The sequence below is a fragment of the Prinia subflava genome, chromosome 1 (genome assembly GCF_021018805.1).
Source record: "Prinia subflava isolate CZ2003 ecotype Zambia chromosome 1, Cam_Psub_1.2, whole genome shotgun sequence".
Taxonomy (NCBI): Eukaryota; Metazoa; Chordata; class Aves; order Passeriformes; family Cisticolidae; genus Prinia; species Prinia subflava.
This window is the reverse complement of record NC_086247.1, coordinates 25,425,456-25,451,098: the sequence shown is the minus strand read 5'-3', so window position 1 is coordinate 25,451,098 and position 25,643 is coordinate 25,425,456.

The following is a 25,643-nucleotide window of genomic DNA, read 5'->3' as shown; positions in this document are numbered from 1 at the left end:
CCTGGCACTGCAAATCCCCCACCTAGTGTGTGTTTCCGGATTATGTCTGAAGCAGGTAAAGCTGCACTGCACAGGTGCCTGCACAGGTTGGTATTGTGGCTGCAGATTACAAGGTTATGCAATCCTTGCTGGCACTATTTTTATGACGTGAACTAGAATTTGACTCTGGCAGTCTGAAAGACCTCAGCACAACACAGTGGTATAACTTTTGGTTGCTTAGCTCCCTATAGCTCTGTTTAGCAGAGGTGTATAAATAGCCATGAACAAATAGACTTAGGAAACTTTCACCAGCAAATTACTGATCCTCTGCCTCTTGCCATGAAAGCATTGAAAAGTATTTTAGATATTTAGAAAAAAAGAGAAAAGACTGGCTTTCATGAGAGATAAATTTTCTGAAGTGTTGGTCTGTACTCTTGCCTGTTTATTGAATACATCTGGCATGTGTGTTTTTATCTGCACGCGTATACAAACATATTGTACAAGAGATATTACAAATCTGACATGTATGATACATACAACACTTACATTGATCTTATAGCCAGATAATATTTCATGGAAGGCAAAAAATTCTTCACTGAGCTGTACCTCTCTCAAAAAGGTAATGCTTCTTTACAAGTGAAATAGGTTAAAATGAAACCTTGGATATTGCTAACACCATCCCCTTATATTTTCCTTATAGAAAATGTGAAAACTATCCTTCTAATCCCACAGGTCTTAAGAATTAACACCTGAAATACTCACTGACAGGCACGCCGAAGGCCGGGGTCAGCCGCTGTACTGCCTGCATCAGGCATCTGACAGACCCCAAGACCTGAAGGCAGAGTCACGGCACTTTCTTCAGGAATAAATGGTTTGAGCCCTGACCTTCCACCTGGCCCCAAGCCCTGAGTATTCCCCTGACCACTCAGATATGAAAGAGGTAGTCCCCAGATGCTCACACACCTTGAACTGTGAGTTATAAACAACAAAACTGTTGCCACAAAACTGTTCAGAGATATACTGATAAACTTGCTTTACTTTTGACTGTTTGTTAGGGGCTAGCAAGTTTTCAATAAGAATTTCAAGGATTTTAAAGCTAAACAGTGAAGATTCAAACAATTTATGCAAGAAAATGCATTTATTGGTTTAGTGTTCTTGATCTCACAAGGTATTAGTTTTAGAAACAGGAACAATATTTTTTGTAAAATTCTAATTTCTGGGACCAAAAGTTTTGAATTTGCAGACCTGGATGATCCTGGATGACTTCATTTTGAAGTTAAAATAAAAAAAATGCAATGTAATGCAATGCAATTAAATTAAATTAAATTAAATTAAATTTAGCTATTGTGGCAGCTTCTTGAATGTCCCAATGTGAAGTTAGTCCTGGACCTTTCTGTGATGGAGGACAATACTTTTCCATGATATGTCCGGTGCTGGTGTTCATTTGTGCAGCCTCTGTGCCTGTAAGTAAATTAGCAAGCATTCTCTGTGATAGACAGGGATGCAAATGTGGGGAGGAGAAGGTGGTGGAGGTATGGAAGGAGTCTTTGGAGACCAAGAAAGCTTAGAGGATCTAAGGACATTTCTCCCATCACAGAAAGGTTGTACAAATCAGTGCCTCTCACAGAGGAGTGAAATTAAGCCGTAAGAGAAGCTTACGGTTGCCCCTCTGACTGTGCTCCTGGCAGAAATTGCTGCCTCATGACACCTAAAAATTTTCTAATACTGGAAGAAGGCTGAGAGTCAAGGTAGTAATTTCAGGCAAGTAGAAGCTCATGCAGACGCTTTTTCTGTTGCACTGTCTCTGAGAGGAGCTTTCTTTAATCGTATTATGGTAAACCCAGCATCAGGTCTTTCCCTTACGTTGTTTTGATGACAGAAGGGAGCTGGCACGAAGATTGTGTCTCTATTAATGAATTAGCCAGCAGGAGAAGTGTGCTGAGGCCACTGATGTTTGCCCTGGTCGCCAGCATGCCTTTGGTCTGGGCCAACCAGCACTTTCTGAAACATCTCCTCAGCCTGGATTTGGCCTTGGCCCAGGACCAGTCCTAAGAGACAACATGAAGATATTTCTGCAATTTGGGGATCTTTAAAACACAACCCAAAACTACAGAAATCTTTTCTCTGCCTCTGGTTTTCTGCCTGTGTTTATGTTATTTTTGACTACTGTCAGCAGTTATATTAAATAGCTATTATCCCCATAAGCATTCTGCCGATGCCAGATAGAAATGAGCTGTTAAATATCAGCCGTCAAAGGATGATTCTGTCAGATTCTTTATTCTGGACCTTCTGCAAGTCTGATGGATAACTAGACACAAAGTTATCCATAAGTGACATCTTACCAATGCCTCTTAATGGCATCTTACTTCAGAAGTTACTTTTTACTGCATTATAATTTCATAAAAACTCCACTGAATTCTGTTTTCTTCTCTATTCCCTTTCTCTTATTAAAATGAAGTATGCCAGTTTTATTCAAGGCTTCAGATCAAAGGTCAAGCTGCTTGTGGAGGCCTCAGACACGCTTGGATTGGATTTTGCAGCACCTGTGAGGAGCAAAGTGCCACGGTTGGCAGGAGGCTGTGAGGGTGGGCTCCCAGCAGGAGCAGCTTGGCACAGAGCAGCTGAGGGGAAGGCACACCTCAGCCTCGTGAGCTGCAGTACATCTGAGTGCTCACTTATTGGCCTAAGTATTTCACTTCTGATATACTTTGGATTACTTTAGGAGGTCTGGAGATGCCTCTCGAACAGGGGAAGGACTTAAAAAATAATTATTTTTTTTCTCTCAAACAGAAGGCCTGTGGCTAACAAGGTATTACTAAAAGCAAAGTTTAAAAAATTCAAATTAGTGAAATATAGATTGCCAGAAATTTATATATCATGTCCTCAAGCCACCAAAACATTAAGTACATAACTTACAAAATTATGTTGTCAAAGGTCCACCAAATTCACACACACTCACAAAAAAAAAAAAAAAAAGCTCTTCAATTTTGAGCAGCACTAAACAACTTTATATTCTTACTACTCAGCAAGTGGATTTAATTTTGAAGGTAAAATGGGAGAGGCTGACCAAAATAATATTCAGGTAAATTCTCCTTCAGGGAAGCTATGGCACTGGCTGAAATTGGTGTGCTGAACACAAAATGAGGCAGTTATTTCTGAGTGTGAGGTCCATCTCCAGTAGCACCTGGCAGGGTGGGTACCACTGCCACAGCTGGGAGGCTTCAGTGTCCTCCCCAAGCAATGCTGACAACAGTTTCTCACACGAGAGGGTTAGTCCACAGGGGTTTAGCACAAGAACTGTAGCTTTGTCCTTGTCACAGAAAACAGTTCCTTGCCTCACAATCACAGTCCTGTTGTTTTTTTCATGTACTGCTCTGAGGGTATTTATGGGCCAAGTCAAAAGACAGCACCTGAAGAGTTACAGTAATGCACTACACTCATTGCTAGATGTGAGAATTACAATCACTAGCACATTTTTATACCTTTAATTGGAAATCTCAGAATAAGTCCACTCTTTTTAACCCCTCTTAATACATACTGAATGAAATCAACCATACAATAAAAGGTGAGTACACTCTGGTACGATGCTGGTTGTGTGATGCTCATTCCTTAGGTTAGAAAACCACCTGGTAGCAGTCATCAACTTCCTCTCTTCCAGGCCACAGACTTAAGAGAAATTGAATATGAATAATCCTGTGGGTAAACATCATGACCTCAAAGTTGTATCATTCAATCCAGATGCAGTAGAAGACATTAAGACTGGGATTCATAAACAAATCCACCGGTGCTTACACCCCTGTAACTGAGAGATTATGTGATCCTCTGGGATGGCAGCACCTGCAGTGCTGAGGAGGGGATGCCATCCCTGAGGTATGACAGGGAGGTACTCAATGCAACCCTGGACAAGAAATTTCTGCCAAAGTGGTGGTCAAAGCTTAAAAACATTTCCTGATTAAATAAAATTTATCTTTGATATGCACAAATAGCATAACTTCCTTAGAAGTTCCTCTATCTAAAGTTCACCTCAATGCCTGTGCCCTGTCCTACATGTGAAGACCTATTCTTTAGAAGTGTGTGTTATTTTAAATCTTGGCCTGGAGTTTCAGGCTCCAGAACCAAGCTTCTCCCTTTATCCAGGATGTAGTACAACAGTTTCAGGTTACACAAATTTGTGTCTGTTTAAAAACATACTAAAACCAAAGTCATCACATAAATCAAGGTTAAACTAAGACAGAAATCTGTCTGGCAGGTGAAAGACTGCTGCTTTATTTACTAAGCCTTATAATCTTTTAACTTGCAGTTCACTGCCAAAGAAGATTACGAAAGAACTCCAGCCCATATCCAAGTGTTACAAGTCTATATTTGTCTTCTACAATGAAGGTTGGAAAAGGTTGCCAAGTGTGCAAGATTACCAAGTAGGTTGATAGACAAGGAATAGAGCTGCATTTTGGAAGATGTGAGAACCTGTGCATTTATAACCCAACAAGAACACAAACCTTTTCCTAGCTCTTTCTTATCATGCTGTGTCTGAGCTGTCTGAACTGAATTAGAGAGTGCTGCCCAAATAGTTTAAATGCAGATTTGGATTTTCAGAGTTTGATGATAGGACACTTTGAACAATCTATTTTTATTGATTCATTGATAATTACATTGGTTGATATAGACACATGAGACTCTGTGGACTCCAGTAATTCCTAGACTGAGCTCAGGAGGCTGCCTGGGTGCTCTTTTGCCTGTGTTCAGTGATCAAAACTTGTGTCAGAAGAGCTGGAAATGGGTGGAAGTCCAGCCCACAATCTACATGTAATCTACTACCATTTTGGTAGAAACAAAATGACAGCAGAAGTCCTTGAAAACCCCCAAAGACCGTTGCTGTTACTGGATTATTGGCATGGGCTCAGTATTTTAGAGTGGACTGTGGCAGGCTGAGGTAATAGAGAAGGGTAAACTGCTGGCAGAGAGAGTTGACTCAACATTACCTCTAAAATAGCCAGTTAGCCCAGACTGATGCCCTTTCTGAGAAAAATCCCAGTTTTTTATTATTATTTTCAAGAGTCTAACCATGGTGGATGTCCTGCTACTACTTGTAAGCATGAGGAGGAATGACTGACCATCTTCTGCAAGGTGCAAAGGATGCAATGCATGTGCCTACATGTACTGTCACCAAAGTATTCTGTGGGCTAGAGAGGGAACTTAGGGATAGGTTGGGAAAGGATTATGGCAAGTATTACTGGTAGCTGATGTTAGCCCTTAAAAAAGATATTTTCCTCTGTTGCTGTATTTTCACTGTAAATGCACAAGAAAATAAATCCGAAATAATTACAGAAATTAAAAAATGGAAAAATGCTTAGAATTGTTAGACTTCAAAACTTGATCCACCCATTCATGTGGGCTTGAAGAACTGTGATCATCTCACAAGAAATCCATCCTGTCAAATCAAACCCAAACACCCTAAATATTCAGATATCACTTTGCTATCAGGTTTCACAAGGAATTTCTGTTCCTGTGTAAAATGCTCTAAAATATTGATAAATAATTTAAAGTACACAAAAGCAAACTGCAAGTTGTACCATGTTAATAAGGTAAAGGTGGGTAACCTGGAAAAATGTGTCACATCAATCCTTGTTCCCTACAATTGTAGTAGAATCAAATACATCAGAAGTTTATAACAATGCACCTTTCCATCTTGATGCCTCTAGAATATTAGTTTTAACAGCAGGAAGCCCTGTCAGAATAAATATCTGCTTCATGCACAAAAAAAAAGACAGTGTCCAGATGCCAATAACACATGGATTGAAATGTTATTTCCTCTTTTACTTGCAAGTATCAGACAAGGGAATATTTCCCACTTCAGCCAAGAGTGGCAGAAATTTAATTCCTTCATCTCATTGTCCTGTTCTCCACCCAGCCTTGAGGGAAGTGGAAACCTTGGCTGTGAAGCCAAGGAAAGGATGGGAGCTGGAGCCAGGTTGCCAAGCAGTGCCATCTAGGGGCAAGCCACCGGGACAGTGTCCTCTGCATTAACCCGAAGCAAACAGACCCACAGCTGATGTAGGGTAAAATACATTACGGGTTGTGTCCCCCATCTCGTTTTCCAGCTCTGCAGGATGGCCTAAAAAGACATAAAATACCACTCAGTCCTTATAGCCTTACCTCCATGAAGTCCTATAAAGATCTCTGTAGTACTTTAATGGCATAATTAATGATGCCGTTGTTTGTTGCTAGTAATTTGCTTTTATTCCATTTAATCCTGTGTCTCTGCTTTGATTAACACATCTGATAGATAAACAAAGCCCGAGGATTTTGGTCAAAGTTTGTTTTACTGGCCATGCAGGTAGAAAAGCAATAAAATAAGAGATCTATCAGGGACATTCAGGAGCTGAGTGATGGCAAGGGTCACAGGGAGTCACCAGAGATACTCCTACTGTCTGTTTCTGTACCTGACTTCCTCAAAAATTAGGTCAGTATTTGGGCATGATGCTGCTGCCTTGTGAGGTGAAATGATGGACTTTCTAGTCCTCAGATCACAGCAGCAAGCAGCAATCCAACACCCAGATGAGATTAATTGGGAGTCTGCTGCCTTTTAAGTTGTTCCATTTTCTCTCCTGGAAAGGGTGGTTTTCTGCAAGTCCCAGATCCAAGCACCTTCACAGACATGATGTGGAGTAAGACGGTAAAATATTAATTTTTCACAATGTGAAACTTCTTTAGGCAAATGGGTAAATGCTGTGGTGTGTGCTGGGAGAAGGAGAGTTATTGCAATAATCAGAACTTTATGTAGCTACCTACTCTGTTTCTTAATTTGCAACATAAATAACACAAAGCTGCAAAGATGCTGACATGTTTAATGCAAAAGCAACTTTTGTTAGGGTCTAGTGTAGCACAACTATACAAACCACAGCTGAAATAACAGTTCTTTCACTTGAGAAAGTGTGTCAGGATGCAGAAAAGATCAGTGCCCTAGGGAGTCTTTGATCTTGACATGAAAGAGAGGTTAGAGAAGAGAAATGTTGTAAACTCCCTCTCGCAATGATGAATTAATGTAAGAAGAGATTGAGTGAATAACCCAAGATTATTTAGGAAAACCTCTGTCAGAGCCAGGAAACAAACGGAAATAAGAAAGCAGAACAAAATACAGACTTGGTGGATTGAAGAATTCAGACCAGAAACTAGGGGGCATGTTTTCAAGGAATTTAAGGCAATTTAAGTCTGGAACAGCTGACGGAGGTAGGAGGGTCTTGGATTCACGACCTTGTTCAGATGCATCATACTTGGACAGAAAGTCTTTCTCAGGTGCTGTGACTACCCAGGAAGCTGCTGGCCAGGGGCAAATGTCACTGGTTTGGTCACTCATTGTTTTGCAGAGGCCCGTGGGTGTCCACCCTCTGTTGCTCTGCACTTGGACAGGGTCTCTGGCCTGTGCTGGACAGGAGCTGGAGCCAGTTTATCGTGGTTGCCACACATCTTAGCCTTGAGGAATCACAAATCCATCCTCTTTCATAACAATTCCGGATGACTCTTCCCAGAATATTAAACATGCCAAAAATCAGCCAGTTACTGAGCAGCCTAATGATGGATTAGGTACTTACTGCTAAAAATCTTGACCAGTTTTTGCAGCAGACAGAAGTAACCACAGGTACCCCTTCATTTCACTTGGAACTGATGATACAGTGCCCCAGAGCTATTTCCAGCCTCACGTGGATGTGAGGATTGCCTAGGATTCCACAGGTAAAAAGCAGACTGGCAACTTTTGCAAATCCCTGCTTCGTACTGCTATGAAGACCTACAGAGGATGCAGAGGAGTTTGGAATGGAAAAGCTGATATTGTGAAACAAAGAAGTGAGCTCTATTAGGGCTAGCCTGTGCAGGGCACTTCATGCCAAGCACACACTGTGGTGTCCCGAGTCTGCTGCTCCTGCTGTGGGAAGCACACCTGCTCCTACTGCACCTCACCACCTTTTCTCCCTTCAAATCCTTGCTGGCTGGGAGGAAGGGCTGCCTTGGCATTAGCGTGTGGAAATCTGGGCCTGATACAGAAGCTCACTGAGATTATCACAGCTGTCCCTGCCTGCATCAAAGTACATTATTCTAAGCCACTAGGTCCTCTCCCATTCCTCAGCCTGAACTCGCTTACCAGAGGAGGAAATCCCACCACATGTAAGTAATATTTGTAACTCCTGCTTGTGTGTTTTGGAGACTCTTCATAATATGTAAGTGAATTTAATGATTCACTATAGATGTTAGCTGTAATTCTGTTGTACTTTTCAATGAACAGTAAGTGCTGACCAGTATAATATACATTTATAGGTAATGTGCTGTTTCTTGCTGTTTCTACTTAAGTACTGATTTAGGTAATAAAAGGTGTAGGGAAAAATCATTCAAAAACATAAGGAGACTGTTTTAGTTCAGAGGCAGACAGTTTGTGGATCTTGGCCTCTGAAAGAAATTGATTTTGGAATTATTTTTCTGTTTCGTGTCCAACTTAAAAAACTTTCCCCCGAGCAATCAAAAGAAGGAACTAGAATGTGCATCTGTGTCAAAGGAGATTATGCTGGGTTACATGACTATTTTGTCTTCTGAAGCTTCTGTTGAATTGCAGTAACCTGAATATCTTTAAGTTAACACTTCCAGGTGAATGCCTACACTTCTGAAATGTATGTGTAGAGACTCTCACTCTTCTCCTAGGGGTAACACAAATTTGACAAGGAATGATAGCAAAAAAAGAAACACAAAGAAAGGAAAACTTCTGTTTCAGTTTAAGATTTTGGTGACATTTCTCCTGGCTACATTGCAAGTCACTTGATGGGCTTACTGAAAGAACCAGACTCCTGTAGGGGGGGAAAAGAGATAAAATGAAGAAGAGGAAAAATGAAGCAGAAAACATTTGTAAGTGTACTGCTACAAGGGACCTATCTCAAGGGATATATGGATATGTGGTCTCAGAAATGAGGCAGTGCCAAGCCTGTTCCAGCTCATCATTTGAACCAAGCAAATTTGTCAGGACTTTAATGAGAATAATGACCTCAATGTACAGAGCAGGCTGTGACTGTAGTCTGTTGGGACCTGTTTCTTTTGGAAGGAATGAAGAGGAAGGGCAGTAAGTGCTTCCCCTGATGATATATGGTTATCAACAGGTGTTGATTAATAGATGTTTGTGAGTTTACACAAAGCTTAGACCACTATCTCTCAAGAATTTACTTCAAACAGCACCTTGTGATTGAATTTAAATCAGATGTTTTGTTAACTTATTTTTTAATTTTTAGCATTTTGACTTATGCAGAAAAGTTAACATTATTAGCATGGTAGGTGTGTAGGAGCAGTGTGCATTTCAGATTGGAGAATCTGTTGTGCTATAAATGAAAAATGAAATGGAATCATTCTTAATGGTCTTGACAGCTCACTTGGTAAGAGATTTGGTTTTAGTACAGACTTAAATGCTCTGAAGCTTTGACATAGCTTAGCAAGCCTTAAAGCTCATCTCTCTCACCATAGTGTTAGTCTTCTTAGTTTAGGTCAGTCTCTCCCAGGGATTGTGGAAGAGGAACTCATAGCTGGATAATTAAAGTATTAAAGGCCTTAGCACAACAGGAAAAATGGGATTAAAGCAAACATTGACAAAACTTCTGACAAAAAGTCCTAGAAGCCATTCGGGCCTAGTAAAAAGGAGACCTAAATTTTTATACCCTGCATTTCAAGCTATGCCTCACTCAGGGGGCTCAGGAAGATCTCATCCTGCCTTATTTACCCCCAGCCACATCTTGGCACCAGGTAAAAGTAAGTCTGGACATGCACTGAGCTCTCCAAATCACCCTCCTTAATCCCCATGGACTGGAAATTCAGAGAAAACAGAGTAGGGAGGGAAGTGTGTGTCCCCAGGCAGGATGAGCAGGAAATGCAGGGCAGAGGCACTGCTGCCCCTCACACCTGCCACAGACAGGCACAGCAACATCCTCCAGCTGCCTCTTACATCTTCCTGTATCCCTCCACCATATCTTGATTTCCAGCCTGATCAGTGACAGTTTGGTGTCATTTTAAGGTACACAATGCCATGCTGGCACATCAGGGCCAGGGAACAGTCTTCCTGCCCCAGCAATAGAGAGAACCTTTGTCAGGGTTACAGGCTCTGAGGAGCACAGGACTGCATCTGCTGCTGCAATCCCTGCTCCCAAAAAGACCTAAGTATTTCTGTCAGGCACTTCACTGAGCAATCTGCATTTGAATGTGCATACACCTCCGAGAAAAACATTCTTTATGTTACAAAGGTGTGCTTGGAAATGGCACAAATGTAGGTGCCCTGCTTCTGTACAAACTGAAGTCCTATCACCACATGGGAAATCTAAAACTTGTTTCAAGAAAGACAGATGACCCTGACATTCAGAATCCATCATTAAAGGAACAAAACATCTCACCAAACAGTAGCCTGGTGCCATGCCCTCTACCCTGATCACTTGTTTTAGGACTGTGTAATTGTTGGGAATGCCTCTGCTGCAAACCAGTACAGAAGAAAGAGTTTCCAGAGCTTATTAGATAAATAGAGATAAAAACATGTCAGCTGATATATGCACTGATTGGCTCTTTTTGCACTGATGTGACATTTGTCGAAAGAATTTGATGGTGGTGGAATTGCACAGAGCTTTTTCCTATTTCAAACCCTTCACCTTAATGTTACAACTTTGTGTGTAAAACAAGTACCTTAGGAAGAAGAGTAGAAAATTATTTCATTCCTGTCTCACAACAAGAAAATCTCAAAGACACTTCATTAAGTTGCAGGAAGGACACATTTAAAATGTATAGGGAATATACTGAGATAAAAATTATCAGTAATAATCATATTATGTATAAATTTTATTGAATATGTATATATTATAGCATATATAACATATACTACAAAATATATATGTACATGTGCTTATCTATAAATAACACCAAAGCCTGGCATAAGTTAGACAAGATGTGACCTAAGGATTCAGATTTCCTCATACATACCTACTTTGGTGTTTTGAATACTGAAAAGTAAACTCCACTGTAGTGGCTGCTGTCAGATGCAAAAAGCTGATCTCCTTGGATCTCTTTGGCTGAGGATTACTCTATCTTGCATATTCTGCTGATGTACAAAAGTACTTCTAAAACATTAAATTCACCAAAAAGGAGATGCCTTGGATACTGCAATAGAGGTGTAAAAAAGAAGCAGTCATTCAAAGTATTCTCAAGATAATTTAAGCATTAATAAAGTTCTGGTAATGAAGTTCTCTGAACTACTTTCTGCCATGTTATCAACAGGGTTCTTGTAAAAAAGAGCAGAGCAAGGGTGCTTGTGCAGCCTACATTGCTTTAGTGCTTTGGAAGCAATGAAACACTGTCCTAGCAGAATTCTGCTTTGAACTGTGTAATATCCACAGAGCAAGAGACAAATACGATTATATTTAGTTATCAAAAGCATACAGTATTTATATATTGTACACAAGTCATGGGCAGAAAGCCTCAATGCAAAAGTGAGTACATAATGGTAGAAGGTGTCTAGCAGCTATGTACCCTCTAGATCTTACATTTGAATAACAGGTTTAAAGCAATGACCTATTTTTGCTGTGAAAAAACCTTAATATTATGCTTAATACTTGCCAAAGATCCATATCCCATAACAGTGCACACATCTCAGCATCAAATTCATAATGAGTCATTGAATGAACTGTGGCATAACTTTTAGAAATATGCTTAACCCTGAATTAAACCTTTCAGTGATGGAGAACACACCATCTGTTAGATGTCATCATAGGTAGAAAAATAAAGACTTTTCATCTGGACTTCATTTATCTTTTATTTTTCATCACTGAATCTCACTGTGTCTTATTCTTCTGAACAGAAGACCTGTTTACAATCAAAGATCTATTCCCTAGATAGATATCTGCAGACAGAAAGCAAGTAATTAATTTCTCCTGAAAAAACATTGCAAGTCTCTCCATCTGTCTCTCAGGCATGGGTGCCACATGGGAAATAATTTTGCAACTCTTTTTTAAATGCTTTCAATTTTCACTATGGTCTCAACAATATAGGGTTGACACAAGTGGACACCCCATCAGTACTGGTGCTGTCACTAGCATTGCACAAAAGTGAAACAATCCCCACAGCCTTCTGAGAGATCGGCCTGCTGGTGAAGTCTGGTGTTTCTTAGCTCAAGACTCACATGAGGAGCTCAGGTTTGAGTGGTGTCCACCAACACCATAACCAGGCAGAGCTAAAGCTGGACAGGTGGCAATGGAAACAGGGCTAAGGGCAAGGTGACATTATTGCTCATAAAATATCATCAAGATTCGATTGTGCCATTTGGGTTCAAGTTTTCCAACGTATGTATCATCTACCACTGCTCAGATAACACCTGCACCCCCAAGTTCTATGTAGTTTGGCATGACAAGCTGATCTTTTATTCCCACTCTGCAGAACAATGCTAGGGGCTTTTTTTCCCCCCTAAAATAAGGATTCTAAATTTATGCAAATAAGATCTTCTCTAACTAGGCTATGAGGGACTCTGCAAGACCACCCAGACTCGTTACTGCTCTATCTTGTAATCTAACCTTTCACCTACTAGTATCAGTGGTATTTTTTTACTCCTAGATTGTGTGTGATAGGAAAAGAGAAGAAAAGAAGGTTTGGATTGTGGTTTTTGTGTTGTCAGGATCTGAACAAATAAAATGCAAAGACTTTTTTCCTATCTCTGTTCCTTGACTTCTTTCCCATCTCTGTTCCTTGCAGAGCTGTGGGCACAGTCTTTCATGTATGTCTGGGATTTGGAGAAGACAAAAAACCCCATACCTCAAACTTTCTTCCTTTTCCTTTCTTAATCATATTCATCTCTGCTCAGCAGACCTTAGAGATGTTCAGTGAATACTGACACTGACTTTGTAACATCTAAATTAACATTTGTCTGCTATCCTGTTAATCTGCAGCAATAATCAGCTGGAGTATTTTGATCTAGTAAGACTTGAAGGGAGATTAGCACAGGATGGACAACCCTTTTAATTGATTAAAATGATAAGCAGAGAAAGAGCGAGCTGTTTCCAAAATCCTTCATCTCAGTGGCCAGAGGAGTGTGCACAGTATATTTTCTAAATCCCTTAGTTGCTAAGCAGCTTTGACTAAGATCCCCTGTGCACTTTGGGAGTATAAAAGGGCACAGGTCTCGAATTTGCAGATCAAGAAGTGTAATGATGTCTACAGCAGTTTTGTGTTCTCCTACAGGGAGAGCACCAGACGAAGCATATGTAACAGATTAAAAGATCAGACAGCTGCTGTAGGTTTGCATGTCAGAAAATCAGCTTTTGTTGTTCAGGTCTTAAGGGGGAAAAGGCATGATTTATTTGCATATCTATGTTTAAAATAGACATGCACTAGGGCAACCTTTTAAAATTATGTGCCAAGAAAAATACGTTCTCAGTAGCATCAGTGAGAATTACCCCTTTAGATTTACAATTATCCCTTTCAAAACTGGACTGTAAACTTTGGATACACAAATGAAAAAGAGTTCCCTCTTGGTTTTGAAGCACTTCTATTTGTCTTCTGCTAAGCAAGAAAACACACAGCAAATGCAAAACCGGTGCAGTGCAGACACTCCTAAGAAAATGGTTAATGGATACCTTTTACATAAGGTTGTAGGAAGGGGAAATTTAGTTAAAGAGCACCCTAGTGGTCAATTATTGAAAGGAAAAAATTAAGTCTGATCATACGTGTACAACTTTGGCAGCAGCAATCAAAGTTATTTCTCACACAGTAAAAAGGAACATGTTCAAGTAATGTTTTAGGACTGTTGCTGTCCTCCATCTCACTGAATGATGGTTGCTATACAGTGTGTGTCTTCAGGGGCTGTTGGCAATGTGCAATAGGTACACACTTTTTATGGTGGAGGGGAAAACAAACCCCTAGACTGGCAGACTGACAAATTTCATATTATTTTATATTGTGGTGTGTGTGTGTGGTTGCTTCAGAAATCCAGACTGCTATGTGCTATCCTGCTGGTTCAGTTCCCACTGAGTGAGTTTTCCCCCATGGAACTTAGAAATAAGTTCAGTGGGGAGAACTCCTTGTGAGAAGTGTTACACAACTACACATCCCCAAAAGAGACTGCAACTCAGAAATTACACAATAGGTAATTTTTATACGAATGGTACACAGAGGGAAGTATTTGGGAATAGTGAGAGTATTTGACAGAAAAAGCGGCAAAAATCTTTGCTCTTGTCAATGTTTTGTTTTCTTTGAAATAATCAGCTCAAAGCAGAACTTACTAGAGATGAGAAGGAAGACAATTAAGTTGCTCTGAGCTGTTAATGGGTATCATGATGAGAAGAGCTGACAAAACCACACTCTGTCTTTTTTGTAAGTATATTGCTGATGTGTGAGGATCAGTAAACAGAGCTGCAGAGCCACAACAGTGTTCTTCTGCAGAAGAAAGTTTTGGTCAAAACATCAGGGATGTTTTGACTATCATCAGCTAGGATGGTGGTCATGGGGAGCAGCTGTGAGCAGCCTGGGATTGCCTCTGCCAGTGTAGATAGAGAGAGGAAGATATTGAACTAAGACTGAGGCTATGGAGAAAGAACTTTGGGTACAGGCTAAAAGGAGAGAGAAGCCAGGGCCATGGCAATTTCTTACTGGTAGATGTGGGAAACAAGTAAGATGTGTGGTGGTATCTATAAGTATCCTACAAGAAAATAAGAAAAAAAGATGGGGAAAAGAAAACCAATGTTTCTTGCAGTATTGTTAGCTAGGACAAGACATCATGGTATCATGAAAGACATGCCAGAGATATGTGTGAAATTTTCAACTGATGTGCATTAAAACATTGGATCTGTAAATTATGTCAATGGACAGAGCAGCTAAATTTCCATAAGATCATAAACATATGAAGCTGTAAAACAGAAAAAAACAAAGCATGGAGCCCTGTGTGGATATTTCTGTCTAAAGCCACGGTGAAGGAACCCCAGACAGACAGAAAGTTTTTAAGGGCACTGTCAGGTTTGTTCCCCTATGCACTTTGTTGTAGATTGTATATACCTTTAAGCAGGAGGGTTCACATTGTGCTGCACACCTAAATCCTGTGCACAACAGCATTTTTATGAGTCTCTGAGTCAATCCTTAATCCATTTCATGCACCTTTGACTTGCTTTCAGTGTAATAAGCTCGCCAGTCACCTAGACTGCTAGTCTCATCATTCTTTGCCTCTGCTGATCTTCTTAACCATCACTTCTCTGTTATGCACAGCCTGGATCTTCGTCTGTGCAGCCTGCTGTGTCAGTGAATGATGTGCTGTCTACTGGCACAGTGAATGAACACCTTTGCTCTTCATGAATGAGCACAGGCCTGCTTTCATCAATCTGAACTAAGCACTAATCCATTCATATTGCAACTTACATTTCAGATTACTTACAGGTGGCTCAGAATCGCCTTTAGTCTATGTCATCTGGTTTTGGAGTAATGCTGAATTAGAGGCTTTTTCTCACAAGCTCTTCTCAAAAGAAGGGGTCAAGTTGTTGACAGTAGTCTTAAGCAAATTATGTGTTTTCCCTACTAGTCAGTTGGCATTTATCATGGCATTATTCATCCTTCAGGTTATCTAATGGTTTTATCCAATTGTTTTTAATATATTTTCAGGGATTCGTTGGATTCTATATCAAATGGGTAATTAAAATCTACCTACTTCTCCTATCTTTGCATAGCCTACTAATTTTGTAACAGCCTTAGACCACCAGCTGTTCAATATCTGATTATGATGTTTATTTTTTCTAATATCATCCACTACACATTCAGGTAATTTTCTCCTAATATTTATTCCACTGATGACATCTGGACTTCCTTTTATCAATATCTGGTTTGACTAAGCCTTTAATGCTTGGCAATTTATCAAACTGCTGTCTTTAAATATCAGTATCCATGTTGCCACCAATTTTATCTTCTTATTTATTTGTAGCCTCTACGATGTCTCTTACAGTGTCTCTGTGTATTATTTGTAAAAGCCTTTCTGACTTCTCCCAATCTTTTGGCTAGAATTACGTAAATATATCTTTGATGTTATATCTTTTATGATCTTATGAGTCAGTATATCTGTTAATGTTTCTATAGATCTTTTCTCAGTCTATATACAGTTAGAAAAGCGTCCCTTACCTTCAGTTGATATACTTCATAGTCAATCTTCTTAATATTGGACATTGGCCCAACTCACATATGATTCCTAGTAGATCTCCTATTCTTACTTGTGGTATCTTGGTGTCTGAGTCATCCTCATGTTTGAATAAAAAAATGCTGAGAAGCTCTTGGCACATCTTGAGACAGTGCTGCTCAGACTAGGTGAGCACTCTGAGGGGGCCTTGCTCAATTATTTGTTTTCAGTGTTAAGATGACAACATGATTAACAATAACATTTCAGTTCTCATCCTGCTAATTGGACTGGGGTGCTCATGGCTGACCTTATTTTTAGCCTTCTACCTCCTATGGCGTGTCTTTTAAAAGACCACATCTGACCACTTGTGTAATTCAGGGTGTCTTACTACTGCAGCTGCTTAATTAGGGGTCATGTCTTCACAATATACTACACAGACAAAAATAGCTTCTCAGAACTTTATTTAGTAAGGGGAACTAGGATGGGGATTTCACTACAATCACAATTCAATCTCCTTGACAGATGTCTATAAATGTCTACACCTGAACTGGAAATATTGTTATATTTTTATGAATAAAGATATATAACTAATATATAGCAAAAATATATAACAAATATATACACACCTGCTTCCAGGTGTGATTCTTAATCTTCATGCACATGTTACAGAGACTAGTGGTTCTCATTTTGAAATCTTCTCTTTTTAAATGAATTTCATTAAAGTGACTGTTTGTTCTGCTTTCCCCTAAACTAGAAGCCTTGAGTAGTCTTATTTTGAATTAACCATCACTCAGTTTAGCATGAGATTTAGCTGTACATGAGCTGTAATGAAAAATTCATTAAGTTCCCTCATTTTTGTATCAGACACCCTGACCGGTGTTATCAAGCATCATGCATATCCCTATGGGCTCCCTTTGAGATGCTGGGACAGAGACTGAACAGTCAAGTACACTGTAACATGATGGAAGCAAATATTAACACCTTTTAAAATATTTCATTTCATTGGCTCACCTTGCAGTGGAAACTACTGGTAAAGACAATGAGATTTCAGAAAAAAAAGTCAGATAATATTTTGTATACTGCTACTGTCACTGAATCCAGTGATTATTTAGTACAATATATGTAGGAAAAATCCAGGAGGAAGAGATCTTTGGACTGTATCATCTTGGATAGATACTTCCTCATTAGCTAATACAGCCGCAGTCTGTTTCTCTGACTTTTCTAGCTGTGCAGTGGTTCAGCTTCAAGGGATGTTACAGAAGGTGCCTCTTGCAGCTTATGTGGTCATATACATGCTTTGGATGCCTCAATCAGGGGAAAAAAAAATTGTTTCCTCTGGCTAAGTATTCTAGCCATTTGGAAGCCTGGTAAAAGATATATTTGGCCTGCTCCTGTAAATTTTTAAATAACAATACCAGAAAAATTTAAGTATGCTTAAATAATTTTTACTGGACTAAATATAATCATCTCTGAATAACCTTTGGCTTTCACTTGAAGAAGAAAATTTCATAGATCTCCACGCTTCCGAAGAGTTTCTAAAAGATGTGGGAAGTACTTTAGGCACCTATCACCACGGGGCCTGACCAGAAATGAGACTCAGGAGACGGATCTGGGTTCATCGGGCAGAGCAGGGCAGGAAGAGCACTTTATTTACAAAAACCCACTCTTATACATTTCCTATGAGGCTTGTGGATTGGAGGATGGAATTCTCACCTCCCCACTAGATTGGCCAAGGAGGCTGTCATTTAACCTCCCCTTCTCCTTGAGAAGGAATTCATAACAAGGGCAGTGTTTACAAAACATGGTCCTGTGTTTACATTTACGACTGCGAGAAACTGCACATTTCTCCTTTAAAATGAACGCTCGGCAAACCAGGAAAAAACCTCATGGCAACAGGCACCAGGGACTGAGATGAGTCTGGATGACTTTAGAGGTGCCCAGAGACTTTCAGGACTCTTGTGAGTCACATTCAGCTGTGAAAGAGAAAGCTTGCTTTCTTCCTAGCCTTTCAGAGTTTCAGTTGTGCCAAATTTAGGCAAGGTGTAGGTGTAATGTAAATCCTTGTCCAAAGGAGTCAATACAGCAAAATCTCATCTCCTCATTCACTCAGTGGAGCTGACACAATTAAGGAATTCATAGTGAGAGTCCCCTAAACTGAGGATGCTGGCAACCTGGAAAGGTTGAGGTTCTTGCATTGTTGGTCAACACCCACTCAGAAAGCACTTTCATTCTTTCATTTCTAGCTAAGCTTTCTATGCAAGTGTGAGTAAGCAGTGCATCAGGGCAAGGAATACTTTTGTTGGACTCTAGAATCATAATTTTAAGAACTACCATTGCCTTCATTTAAATTACTCTGATGAAAAGCAATACATAATGTTATGATCAAAAATCCAGAGAATATATTGAATAAAGAAAAGCCCCGTAAGCATTTATAGATAATCAGTAATTTCTGAGAATAAGTTATAATTCAAAAAGATAAGAAGTATATTGAACTGGACTGTTGTTTTTCAGTGTCTGGGGCTAAAAAATTTCTGCAGGGCTTCCTGTTATGTGCACTCCCTCTCATTCTGAGAAACACTACAACTGTTCCACAAAGGAAAGGTCCAAGGAGGAAATATTTTTCATTCCACAAATATTTTGAGTATTATCTGGGATAAGGAGGGCTTGGTGGGGATCCACTCCCTCTGCAGGGGAGCATGGTCAGCTTTCCTGGCAGTGACATCAGGATTAGCCCCAGGCATACCCCTGTTCCTGTAGAGGTTGTTAGTTCTGACTAGGTCTGGACAGAAGACTCTAGACATGAGGGTATCTTGTTCAGACTTGGATGTTTATTGTTTCTTATCTAAGATACAGTCTCACGAGGTGTAACTTCTATCTAAGAAGGCAAGAAAATGGCTATTTCTACCTGGTTTCAAAGACTTCTAAACAATAAGCAAAACCTATTAAAACCTGACACCTAAGTTTTTTTATTTATAACCCAATTAAAGATCACTCAATGTCCACAATGTGGACTTTCACTAATGAATTAGAAAAGATCACCAAAACCTAAGAAGAAGAGGGAAAAAGAAGGTGAACAAGAAGGACCCAGGCAATGCCCAAATCCCTCCATATTGTTACTTATATATATTACTATATTCTGTATCCTAAAACCCCAAACTTTAAGTATTTCACCCTGTGACATTTCTGTACAAACTACACACACACACTCCCAGTGCTATCACTCAGTTTTGGAAGCCTTTCCCACAGCCTCAGGTCAAAGGCAGTATCCTCCTGAGGGTCAGTACCTGTCCAAGCAGAAAGCCTGATATTTTCAGCATCCAGAGTTCCACTGCTAGAAAGATGCTCTCTCTCCCTTCAAATAAGCACAAAAGCTCAGGACTCCCTTGTCACATCAGGGATGTGGCAGTAGGGTGGCTTGGGGGCAATCACCTTAGCAGCCCCTGTTTGACCTTCCTGCTCATGCATTTCACACCTCCCAAAACAAATAATGGATCTGCATTTTATACTGGGGTTGTATTTTCAGGGCAAAATATCTGTTACTTAATGGTCATTGCTCACCCCACACCATATTCTTGTTGAAGAGCTCTAACTAGTTCCCAACTGTAAAGGAAGGGAGCACATGCTTTGTGGTTATCAAACTTGTTTTTGAATGAGAGACTCCCTTTTGATTTATCCATGTTAACAAGTTCATTACCTCCTTTTCAGTGCTCTGACCCTCTGACACATTGTTTGCCATGTAACTCTCACCTGCTATATTAGGACATCCCATTGTCTGAAGACGTCATAGATTATTTAGACTTTGTAAAGCAATCCATTTTCTGAAAACAATCTCAATTTTTAAATTTTTATTCAATTTTTCCTTTTCAAATCCAAATTAGGCCTCACTTCCCATAGACTCAAACATTTTATAAATGCTTTTAAAATGTGTTTTTCATTGATACCGTCCCACAACACTAATTTCCACTTTTTCCAAAATCTTTTTTCAAACATTACTGAAAGAAAAGGAAAAAAAACCCCTCTGCTATTCTTCCACACCAGATGTGCTGACATTTTAACTAAAGCACTTTTTCAATGTGTTACATGTGAGGCTGTATCAGGAGGCATGTGCACATGCTGGCATCTGACATTTCTGCACAGTTTAGCAGACTATATATAGTAATCTAAAATAGAAACATTTTACCTGGCAGTGCCCTACAGAGAGTCTCCAAATAGCCAGTGAGCCAGGGGCTCCCAGCCCAGTGGGGGTGTCCTGTGGGTTCTTAAATAACAGTGGGACATCAATCCTTTCTTAGTAGAGAAGGAGGGAGTGTCAGGATGACAATAGCTTTAAACTTCATCTGATCAACTTGGAAGGAGAATGATCACATTGGCTATTTACTAAAAACCTGTGCCTAGAGCTGGACAATAAAAAGTCCTGTTTATTTACAGAAAATAATCATTTCCCTATTCAGGTATTTCTTGCAGCAAGGTGAAGAAGATGCCCAGGTCACTTCTCTCATGTCAGTCAGTCAAGCTCCTTGGCACTGTCATGCTCAAGCTTTTGGGATGCTTCACAGGTGTCAAATGCATCATGGGGACACAAAAAAAATCTGATAACCAATATATTGCACTTGATAATCAAGTAATTGCATGATGAGGGTTGGCATTACAGACCTGAGACTTTTCATAATAACTGGTTTCCTGCTGATGCCCAGAAAGCTGGAGACACTGGTGATCACCCAGTCTAGAAAAGAATAGCTCCTCCTTCATTTTCCAAAAGAAATCAATTTGTAATATTTTCCATTCACTGCCATTTGCCTTTCATTTATCTTCAGATAAATATTCGCTTCCAACAATTTAAGCCCTCTCTCCCAGTTTGGTTTTATAGTGTATCTGAATTGGTCTCACACATGGTGTTGCAGAAGGTTTTGATAGTCACAGATGGTGCATCTGTAAACATTTGAAATCAGCTTCACTATCCAATACTTGCGTGTGTCCCAAATGGAGCTGGTAAATGCCTGGTGTAGATATTTGCTCATAATAAACACTAAAGGTAGTGAGTTGCTGGCAATTAAAAAATCAAAGAAATCTTAATTCCCGATTCTGTAGCTCCAGCAATAATATCAGGAGGAGAACCTTTTCACAGCAGGTAAATTGAAGAAGTTTTAGTAGGCCTTTGGTCATGCTTCACAATAATTTCCTTTGCTGGATTTTTACCAGATCTCTGTAGGTAAATGGCATTATTTCTACTTTAGAAAGTAGAAATAATGCCATTATATTTTGCTGTTATTAGAAGACTACAGGAGAAGAATTTGTATATGTATTGGCTAAAAATTCCCAAGTCCATTCAAAAGAAAAAGAAAAAGAAGGATTAGACACACAAAACTAACTCACTTATTAGTGCACTTACTATAGAAATTTCAAATTACTTGTGCCATTAGAAAATCACAGATAACTTTCATTTTCTGTGTCAGAGGAGTACCAGTACCCAGCAGGACTCAATCTGGCAGGATCCTTCACAGAAACCTGCTGGTGGGCTGAGGGGGAGAGCAGGGAAACACCAGGGAAACACAGGCACAGGCAGCCCCTGCTCCAATGCAGGGTCAGCCCACGGGGATGTTTCAGCTCAGGTCCATGGCCCAGGTCCCATCTGCATGGGGATACAGGCTGGCCTTGGCTTCAAATGCAGTCCTGCACCTGCCCCTAAGAAAAGGTAGGAACAGGGAGAAACACTGTCCTTTGCACTGTGTGGGCATTTTGATATAAAAACTGCATTAGTTCCATAAACTCATCAGAAGTCCTTGCCCCAGCTCTAAAATTGTTTGGCTGATTCCATTATAAAAAATAGATGTCAAGGGAAAGCAAAAAAAACCCCACCAAACCATAACAAACCATAACAAACAAAAACCACAACAGCAACAACAAAACCAAACCAAACCAAACCAGAAAACACTAGATATTGAACTTGGTGCCATGGTTTACTTGAGGTTAGGGTTGGGTTGGACTTGATGATCCTGGAGGTCTTTTCCAACCGAATGATTCTGTGAGTCTGTGAAAAAAACCACAAAAAACTCCATTATCCTCATATTTCAAATTATGAATGAAAGCCCTGCAAATACATGACTTACTCAAAGTGAGACAGAAAAAATCTGTGCCAGAGCCAGACTGGATCCTCACACTGATTAATCCACAGTCTAAAGGCACTGAGGATTCAATGAGCTGTGGGAAGCTCCTGAGGATGAACATATGGAAGAATGGCACCAGGTGGATAGTAAATGGAAAGGTGTTCCCACAATTAGGGTTGTCTGAAATAAACCCAGAGCTGGGAAAGGAGACTAAGACAGAAAATAAACCTGAGCCTAAGAAAAATGGAACAAAAGAGTCTTAGAAATTGAGAACATACTCTGCTGTAAGAGGAAATTGAAGCAGGATATAAGGATTACATAGATGAATGAATGAGGAAACACTAATTTTGGCGGCTGCAACTTTTTTTTGCTAAAAAGGAAAGGTAAAAAGCAGGCGGTATAAGAAAGATAAGTCTATTTCCCAAGGATGAAAGAAGAGGGTGCCATGATGTCTTAACAGATGTGTGTATATTCTGCAGGGAAAGAGTGAGTCAGATGTTTTAAGGGCCTGGGTGTGAGGGGAGGAAATATCTCCTAGAACTAAGGCTTTGGCAAAATGGGCAATCAGGAGTGGTCTGTTCCTCAGCAAGTCACTACAAACCATGCTGCCCTGCTTTTGGGAAGCCTGCTTTACCTGTGGGGTGCTGCAACAACCTCATATCCCTTCTGCTTGGGGTCATCTGCTTCCTTCAAGAGTGTGTGCTGGGAGCTGCAGGGGAGAGCCATGGAGAGAGAGCAGGAGAGGAGAGCAGCAAGCTCTGGGCAGGTGGGACTGCAGAATAAACCCACAGGAGCCCATGCCTCCCACAGGCATTGCCTTCCTTCCCAGCCATCAAGAACAAGCAGTTTTAATCCCTAAACTTGACAGCTTTTCTACAGTTTGCTTAGGAGTGACTGTGGTTGCTGAGGACTGACACACCCACGTGCAGACCACTCTTCCCAGAATTTAAATGTCTGTGAAGGGAACATGACTCTGAGTATGCTTTGCTTTCCATGCAATCAAAACCAGCATATTTTTGCAAGCAGGAGAATGAGCATAGAGGTTGAGTTTCTTTCTCACTGTACAGCCTTTCAGTCTTACATAGTGCAGCTTGAAACCATCACTGCTCTAGTGAGGAAAACATGCAGTCAATTGAACATTAACTGTTTTGGACACTATTGCTACAAAAATAAATAATCAACCAACTTCATCTCCAAATAGAAAACTCTGCAGTGGGAAGACTGAGTGAATAACTGAATGATTACTGAGGAAGAGATGGAAATAACAGTTTAAAGTTCACAGGATCTTAATGGATAATCAATGTGGTAAATTAGGATGTGGCTGAAATTACAGATACAGTAATTAAAATTAGCTGTGAATAATAGAACACAGCTCCTCTAGAATAGAATAGAAACTGCTGCTAGACAGAAACAGAATAATACTGTACAAATGTACAGTAATCTTATTTTTTAAGAGAAATTCAAGCTGGCAAGAGATGTCTTCAGTATCTCCACTGATACTTTTCACAAGCTCATAAGAGGTAGCTGGAAACTATTGTTGGAGGGGAATTTATTTTAATAGCATCTCCTCCTTACGAGAAGTACTTTCTGAAGCTCATCAATGCTAAGGTGTCTTAAAATTACCATTCAGATAGAATATTCACTTCAGCTGGCCACAGTTTGACTGTATGCTCCTCTTTGGTCTATTGCTGTCTTTTCAATTGCAGAAACTATGTTAGGAACAGAATAGCCATAAGCTCTGCTGTTCCAGCACAGAGGCTCTTCCCAGCCAATGCTGGAGCTGCTCTTTACCTAATAGGAGAAAATTACAAACCAAGAGAAAGGAGAGAGCTTATCTGTTCTTTCTGTTTCCCTGCAAAACTCCTACTGCAAGTCACTTCTGACAATGCAATGCAGAATGTCAGGCATTAGTTTGTTCTTCCAGAATGATTCCCATATTTTCAAAACATTTAAGTATAATGTGATTATGCTGAGTGGCTACACAACTGTAAAACTGGCCAAGAAGCCTATATGTCATTAGATTTCTACTAAATATGCAGGTTCAGCTTCATCAGGCTCTGTGAACTTGTGGGATTTCGAGGTGTATGGACACTACGACTGAACAATTTTTGCCAGATCTGAAGTAGTTTCTCTGTGTTGTCAGTGCTGATCATATAAGCTTTAAAGGGTAACATTTTCCTGCTAGAATCCCAAGCATATACTTTGATATTTTCCCCTTTTGATTTTGTAATTTCCAGTGACATGATGTAGGATACCTGAGGACTCTCTAATGGTTTTTTAGCAGATGGGAATCTCAACAGAAGATTTTTCCTAGATGTGTGCGTGTGCTTCAGGAGATCATACAAAAAAACCAGTATAATTTGTTATCAAGTATAATACCAAGAAGATAAGAGCACACAGTAGTAATACATTGGAAAACAGAAAAATAATGGCCATTGCTCTGCAGAAGACCTTTTAACATTCTGCAGTGTGACCCATTCCAGTTGACTCAGGGCCCTCCTTGTGGGCCTGGGACAGACATCAAAACCTGAGGAGTCCTGGGCAGGCTCACGAGTGCATGAGCATGATGTGACACTTGCTAAACCTCCTTATCAATCCTAAGACACACAGAAAACACCATATTTAACCTGACAAACTACTTGATGACAAAAAAGAAGCTTAAACACATAGGTGTATCTAGGGTTTGTACATCCTCGTCACTCTGCCTCCCAAACTGAATCCTCCTCACTCCTCCTCACAAACAAATCAGAGGGCAGCCAGGCTGTTTTATCTCTCCAAATTTTCTTCAGCCCAGTTTTAGGTAACACTCATAAATATTTACCTGGGGGTTGTAAAACTAGTGGGGATGGGCTCTACTAAACTCAAGGGAAGATTCAGTGATGAAGGATATGACAGAAAATTTGAGGTTTGATATGCAAGCATGATTACTTCTGTGATATGCCTTTTTCTCTTTTTTCTCTTGTACTACATGTATTCTGGCAAATCCTTGGATTCTGCAGCAGTTCGCTAATCATCTGTTGTGTTATAAACAATCTTGTTTTGTTTTGTTGTGCTTTTTTTTAATTTATAATTGAGCTGTTTCTAATGATTCACAATTAATTTCAACAGCTCTAAATTTTTAATTTAAAGTAGCTTAAATTATTGCCTAGGCTTTTCCCATAGGCAGAGGCATGCTAGTAGTACAGTCCTGGTGAATCAGATTTAATAGGCATTTTGAAAAAAGCACAGCTGCAATTATGCCCAGAGAATTTCTGCCAACTTTTTAATAGTTTATTTTTATTGTAAAAGCATCTTTTAAATACCTTTGTTTCTCTTGGGATGGAAATTATTGTTTTAAAGTATTTCATGTCACGTTTTTACTTAGCCTGCTACATAGTAATCTATTTCTTATTACATAAAAATCATGTTATATTTCA